The following is a 6,288-nucleotide window of genomic DNA, read 5'->3' as shown; positions in this document are numbered from 1 at the left end:
ATATATATATATAAAGTTTACGTTATTACATATTCCGGCTGCCTTTTTGATGTCATTCTTCAGATGTTCGAAACAAATAAATTAAGAAGAAAAATGCAACAATGTCTTTCCAGTTCTCATGTTAAGTAACTCCAGAAATTCACAGAACGGTTGAAAATTAGAACTGCAAGTAACGCTCAGAAATATTTTGAATAGAAAATTTTTCAAAAAATTTTTTAAATAAGAGTCAAATTATTAAAATGAACGTCAATTGAGATATTGATTAAGAACAGCAGATATTGATTAAGAAAACAGTTATGATAACGCAAGTTTTGTTTTATTTATAATAGGAAAATACGCGGAGTGAAGATTCTCTATGTCTGTTTGGAAATTGAGACTTATTTTGTTTCTTAATGTAAATCATCTCCAATATTAGTCATTTACTATAACAAGGTTCTTCATCCAAGGTTCTTATATTATCCCAGTTGAAATGATAGTCGAATTGCAGCCTATGATCGATAATTACCGAACTGGTACACGAGTTCCAGCAAATATGATTATGATGTTTGTTAATTCGTGTTTTTAACTGTCTACCCGTCTCTAGTCGATATAAGAAGCATTACAATTTTTACAGTCAATCCTATATGTATATACAACGTTGCTTTTAGACAAATGTAGACAAGAATCTTTGATTGAGTGAACCTTAATAAATTCAGATAGTTTATTGATGTTGAAAAATAACACTTTGGTATCTTTGTTAATAAATTGATTAAACTTCAGACATATTTATTGCATATATGGGACGATAAACCATACAGAATCAGATGAATTATCATTACTATTATTATTACTCTTTTTATTATAAACGTTGTTCTACACCATAATTCTTAGTAATTTTAGGTACTGACATATATGACATTCACGTTGATTCTTACATGCCCTTATTTTCACATATTGAAAAACTTTTTTATCTTAAATAAAATTTAATAAAAAATATTTAGAATTACAAGATAAATCATTGATAAATTTTTATGTGTAAGGTACTCTGGTAAAAATTATAGCAGATTATCAAAATAAATAATTTCTTAATTAATATTTATATTAATTTCTATTAACATTTTTCAAATTTATGTTATTTATTAACAGAGCTATTTATTAATAATTGCATGTATCATTATACAATATCAGTCGTTCTTCATATTCTCAAATACAAAGAACGTGAATCATCCCTGAAACGAATGGAATCTCGAACGTCGTTACATTGATGACATGAAGTGTTTTAATTACCGAGGATCACGCTCGTTGAAGATGTGAACTACTTGCGTAACACTCTCCGTATATTTTTCACTACTGCAGACAGAAAAAAAAGAGGATGAAGTGAGAGTTGTTGGTACTGGAGGGAATGAAAATGGAGCTAAGCGTGATAATTAGCGTCGGAAAGGGTTAGTCGGCTGAAAGCGTACGAGTTGTATCGCTCCATATATAAAACGCATATGTGAAGCTGTAAGAAGAAAAACAATTTGTGAAAGAAGTTTAAATGCGAGGGGGTAAAAGTCGTATCAAATCGTTAACGGCATTGCAAAATATATTACGGAAATTAAAAGTAATCTCTCGAAGCTTACAGATGCTTCCGTTTAATTCGCTTCGATTAAATCGAGATCAATTTTCAATGTCTTAAATATGGAACATGTTTTATACGTTAGAAACAATTCGAAAAGGGCAACAATTAATACTTAAGCAGCGTAAAATGAGAAATAATTCTCAAGCTTGAGGTTGTGACGAAAGGCGGTATTCATAGTCGGATCTTATATTTAGGATCGTCTTAAGTCTACAATTAAGATGTCATGAACTAATCAGAGACGCGTGTATCAGCATCTTAAGACATTACTGACAGTAAATTAAAATAAGAACGGACTATAAATACTGCCCAAAGATATCTATTTAATGCTAACTCTAAATAAAATAAAACAAGTATTGCATTTAGTTTAAATGGTATTTTATTAGAGAGATATTATATTCCCACAAAATCGTTGTTACTTCATCAATACGCAAATTGAGAGATATGTTTTTCGTATAAGCAGAAGATTGAAGAAAAATGTCAAAGCTGACGAAGACATCTCTCTCACAAGGATGTTTATGCAAGGTTCATTGAATCGAATCAAATTCACGTTATAATTTATAAGACGATTCACTTCCGCAGATAGAATTCAACGCGAGGTAGAACAAGTGTCTGCTCAAGACACTTCCCCCTTTTTCCCTTTCATTATCCACGATGCTCTTTGCGCTATAATACAAGAGGAGCACTTCCTTGCATGTACTAAGAAGACGGCGCGGGAGATGAGATACAGAAAAGAGGAAAGAGCACGAGAGGCGCGAAAGGCATACGTTTATGTATATATGAGAGAAGGAGCGGGGGAAACGAGCGGGGGTGGAAGAGGAAGGAGGTCAGAACGCATTGCATTCGCATATTGTGCAAGAGGATTACCTCGGATTATGCCCGACTGAGCGCAAACAGGATCACGTCACTTCTGTTTGCAAGACGCCAAGCTGTCGATTTAGTGAACTCAAACTCGATTCTATCTCGCGCGGAATCGCCAACGGAACAGCGGTTTTCCGAGAAACTTTTTCTGAATCGTATGCGATTTAAATTCGACAAGACTAAATATAAAGAAGACTTACTACATGCGCGATTAACTTTTGAAATTTCTCTTTCAATTAAAAAATAATATACTTAACGCAAGATACTACTGTGTTTCTTGATTAAGTTATAGTCTTAGAAATATAACTCTGTAATTGTAGAGAAATATTTCTTATCATATTTTTCCTTTCGTTCAAATATTTCTCTTTTAAATCAATGAGATGCGATTTTTCAAATAACTTATTTAACGTTAAATGTTTTATGATTATCCGGTAAATTAATCTTTTATTAAATTAAAAATACACGTCAGTTAAATGATATCTTTTATGATCGCGTTAACCTTGAAATGAGATTCTTCTAAACTTTGGACAATTTGCAGAGAATCCATGAACTCGATTAATTGTTTAAAGAATCAAATTATTAAGAGCGTATTATCGACAAATAGAGGATTCTTAAACTTCTTGAACTGAAACTTCAAAATTTTCCAAACCGTCGAAGATCGTTCGCTGCTGATCTAACAAATGAGATGTGGAGAACAAAGTTAGGGCGGAAGCACAGAGTCATGCATAACGCATAAAAAAAATGAACCAATCAAAGTCCTTCATTTCCTTTCTTTCTATAAAATAAAAGACCCTGATTGGTCGACTTTTTTCTATGCATTATGCGTCGTGCAAGGATCTGTACTCTTCGCCTTTAACGCGAGACTAGTTTGGACTCTTCTTGTACGCTCTGCAAACGCAGCGCAACGCAACGCAACGCGGCGAGACGCGCGAGGTGTAATGGGGCGGTGGCGGGAAGGTAGCATTATACACGCGGATGGTAATAGGTTCCATATCCACGAGCTGCCGGCGCATTATGCTTTACATTTCCGGCGAAACGCTGTTAATGGCACCCACAACCGTCGCTACCGCGACTACAGTCGAAATTCACCCCCGTAATATACGCCCAACAACCCCCGCAGGCATTAACCGCTCGCGCTACCGTATAAAGTGACTTCCGCCCGCGATTATGTTCGTCGTGAGCACGTACACGTTTGTGCGTTTGTACATTAATTATTAATTAATACCGAAGAAGAATGAGGCTACGTATTATCGGCGGTAAACTGTTTCACGTAATCGACGACGATTGAGAGATAAATCGCTTTACGCATAACGTACACAGCTTGCGCGGGATTAATTAGTTCGATTCGAAGAACCTGTGCCTTTGTATTTCTTTTTCTTTTTTTTTCCCCCCCTTCATTATATTTACACACAAGTAGACGCAAAGATATATTTAACTTTGCCTTATCAAAAAGCTTATGTAAATGTTGTATTTGTTATCTCTTAGGAAAATTTGACACACATATACATCGTTACATAATCGTTACGTAATGAAACTTACGTCATTATTATTTTGAGAAATCTACATCTCTCTCTCTAACTGACGAAAGAAGACAATAATAAGAACTTCACTATATGTTGGACTTACACAAAACAACTACAATAATCGAAGCAATCTTAATTTTTCTTAATTGCCAAATTATTCTTGAATTTTGAATATTGGAGTATTTACATCTCTCAAAGCATTCAGCAACATAATTTCTACAATCGTTATTTTCTTTATCTTTAATTCCCGTAATCTGTAGCAGTGTGCATACATTCGGAAAAATTTGCTTTGCACACAGCTTCACAGAAATTTTCTTAATTATGACAACGCGGTCGAATCACGTATTTAATGATATTTCTCGTTTTCATTTTACTTCGATATCGATCAATCCGATAATGCACCAATCCGTTCCAGATGTAGACTGTCGAAAGACGTTTCATTGATCAACGTTAATTCGCGCGCGTCGTTTATAGGATCTATTCCTGTTTAACGGCACGTTAATAATGAATAGTTAACGAGGCGTTAAACGGTTATAGATCTTACGGAAGGCTTCCTTCGAAACATAATACAATTCAATCTAATGCAATTGCGTTCTGTACTATAAGGAGGTTCGCGGCCAATTTTCTGCTCTTTTGCAACAATTTGCTGTTATTTATGAGTTTTCTGCTTCAGATTTTCGAATCGTTTTCATTACGTTATGCTTTTCTGCGAAACTCTACTTAACTTTTTTGTATATCAGTCTCTTATCGTTAAATATTCGTTCTTGTAATATATTTCTCTAACTCTGCTTGTTTCTATTTTCTAAGCAAATATATTAGCAAATTAATCTGCTTGTGGCATTGAAGCTAAAAGTAAATAATAAAAATGTAACTTCAGAAGACAATACTTTTACAGTATCTATAAAATTTAATCTTCAGACTTAAATTTTTTAAATAAATAAGTTAAATAGCCATCAAAACAATGGCTATTTTTATCTCAATTTTTTTTTCAAAAAAGATTTAAAGAAACTTTTTTCACAAAAAATATTCTACTTCGTTCTTGCTCGAAAATATCGGCCTAGAAAACGGCTTAAGGTGACTCTACACGATCAATAATACTGATTAATAATATTGAATCAATAATACTAACAATATGTATCAATATTTTCAATATTTTTACAACCTTATATTACCAGTATTATTGACATTATATTTCATTTCAGTTTTACGTACATTATTTATTACACTGTGACATGTACTGTGACACTGTGGATTCTAATAAAGCGATACCGATGTTTGAGAATCAAAATTCAAATCACCGTCAGTATTCTACATCAATCCATTAATATTAACCACACGCGATGAGTAATATTGTCAGTATTTGTTAATACAGCATTATTGACCGTGTAGGCTCACCTTTAGACATTCTACGCGCGGATCGACATTGTTTACGAGCAACCGACGCCGTTGCCATCGTATATTTACCCCGATTAGAGAATCGGGTTTACCGCAAAGAAGCTGCCGTAGTAGTCGACGCACAATACGCCGTCACGTCGCTGGAAAGGAGCGTTCCACAATAATCGCGTCGAATGTCACCATGGGACGTCCCACACTTACGGCTCTCGACATTCAGACTTCGGGGGCTCTTTCATTCGTGCATTTAACATGGCAAATCGTATAAAGCCTATCGCCTAATTACGCCATAATACCGTGACTGTGTGCGGGAGACACGCGGGGGAAAGAGAGAAGGGGACGAACTACGAGAAGATACTACGAGGCGAGATATACGAGAAAGACAAAACGAGGGAGATACAGGATTCGTATACCTACATATACGTGTATTCGTCACGGAAATTCGACGCGCTATTCAATCGCATTCGTCTCCGGTGCTATACGATGAGTATTCGCGGGGGAGAGTGAGAGCCCTAACGCTTTAAGCCGTATTATACGCTACGTGCATGCAATCTGCATTCCCGCGCGCGACGCGCATTCGCCTGCCGTGGCTGATACCACGAGCTGTGTTAATCATCAGCAGGATGAAACCCGGGATTCGAGTACGTTTGCTGCGTAGCGAGCGATTAACGGCGCGTTCGCGGTGTTCAATTGATCGAGCGTATACTTCTACCTGGAGACGATAGATATTATCGAAGTAAGATACTTTGAATATCTGGCATTTTCAGCGTCAATATGTCAGACAGAAAGTTCTGCTTGCGATCCCAGCGATTAGATATTTATATCGATGATTTCTGACAGAGGGAGAGAGAGAGAGAGAGAGAGAAAGAGAGAGAGAGAGAGAGAGAAAGAGGTAATATTTTTAAATATGCTTTT

General features: G+C 35.6%; 1 protein-coding gene across 4 annotated transcripts in view; it reads right to left on the bottom strand.

Annotated features, from left to right (window-relative positions):
* Window positions 1-6,288, bottom strand: part of LOC108747692 (paired box protein Pax-6-like) — a 116,681-nt gene that overhangs the window by 85,900 nt on the left and 24,493 nt on the right. The window lies entirely within an intron of this gene.

The sequence above is a fragment of the Trachymyrmex septentrionalis genome, unplaced genomic scaffold, assembly GCF_001594115.1.
Source record: "Trachymyrmex septentrionalis isolate Tsep2-gDNA-1 unplaced genomic scaffold, Tsep1.0 scaffold20, whole genome shotgun sequence".
NCBI classification, from domain to species: domain Eukaryota; kingdom Metazoa; phylum Arthropoda; class Insecta; order Hymenoptera; family Formicidae; genus Trachymyrmex; species Trachymyrmex septentrionalis.
Note: the sequence above shows the minus strand (reverse complement) of the source record. Positions and strands in the feature narration are given on the sequence as shown.